The sequence below is a fragment of the Grammomys surdaster genome, unplaced genomic scaffold (assembly GCF_004785775.1).
Source record: "Grammomys surdaster isolate TR1022 unplaced genomic scaffold, NIH_TR_1.0 150, whole genome shotgun sequence".
Taxonomy (NCBI): domain Eukaryota; kingdom Metazoa; phylum Chordata; class Mammalia; order Rodentia; family Muridae; genus Grammomys; species Grammomys surdaster.
Genome location: NW_021604608.1, coordinates 19,054,652 through 19,055,962, shown reverse-complemented (window position 1 = coordinate 19,055,962; position 1,311 = coordinate 19,054,652).

Sequence of the window (1,311 nt, the reverse complement as noted above, 5' to 3'; positions counted from 1 at the left end):
ACCTGCTGCTTCAACAGCATGCCTACCTGCCACCATGCTCCCACTATGATGATAACGAGCTATGTCTCTGAACCTATTATGTAATCCCCCAATTAGATGCTTTATATTATGAGTTGTCCTGGGTCACGGTGTCTCTTCACAGCAATAGAACAGTGACTAAGACACTTGCCAAGCACCTTTTGTTTTGTTTGTGTGTTCCTGTGCCACACTGAGAATATTCTTTGTTTCTAGCAGACCAAATACCCTCTGGATGTTTGGAATATGTCTTTGGCTATTGTTCTGCTAATATCTCAAGCAGTTAGTAACCACAGACAGAATGATTGAAAACATCAATAATAACCGGATATAGCAAGATGGCTCAGCGGGTAAAGGCACTTGCTACTGGTTGCAAAGAGACCACCACTCCAACGGAAGCATCTGCACAGGGCAAAGCTTCATCTTGACAGAGAGAGTATGCTCAGAAGGAAAGATCAGTTACATATTAACAGAAAATGTGTTTGGTTTTTATTCTAACTCAGGAGATGGTGACTATGTCTTCCCCATTGGGTGGGGTCTGTCCTTAAAATCATATTTTGTTGGCTAGACTGAAAAGAGTTTGTACACAGGAAATGAAAGAAGATGAAGGGGGGACACATTGCTCCTAGGGGAAAAGAGTCACTAACAGTCCAGGTCATCAAATTCCTGGATTGTAGCAGGAGACTTTATGTAACCAAAGGCTTTACTGGTGGAAGGGATTAAAACTGGCATAGAAGTCTTACAATGTGGGAGAGATAAAAAGACTTGAATTCCTTGCTATCTTAGGGTTTTACTGATGTGAACAGACACCATGACCAAGGCAACTCTTATAAGGACAACATTTAATTGGGGCTGGCTTACAGATTGAGAGGTTTAGTCCATTATCATCAAGGCAGGGCAACATCCAGGCAGACTTGGGGTTGCAGGAGCTGAAAGTTCCACCTCTTGTTCTGAAGGCAGACAGAAGAAGACTGGCTTCCAGACAGCTAGGACAAGGGAATTAAAGCCTACACCCACAGTGACACACTTCCTCCAACAAAGCCACACCTCCTAAGAGTGCCATTCCCTGGGCCAAGCATATACAAACCATCACGCTTGCCCTAAACACAAGTTTTACAGTATTTGAATGAGAAGACTCATGTTTAATGTTTTACACCATCAAACATGATGACCTGAGTTTGATCTCCAAGACCCACACTCTGTAAGGAGAGAACCGACTGCTAAAAAAGTTATCCTCTGTATCTCCCCAGTCTCTCTCTCTCTCTCTCTCTCTCTCTCTCTCTCTCTCTCTCTCTC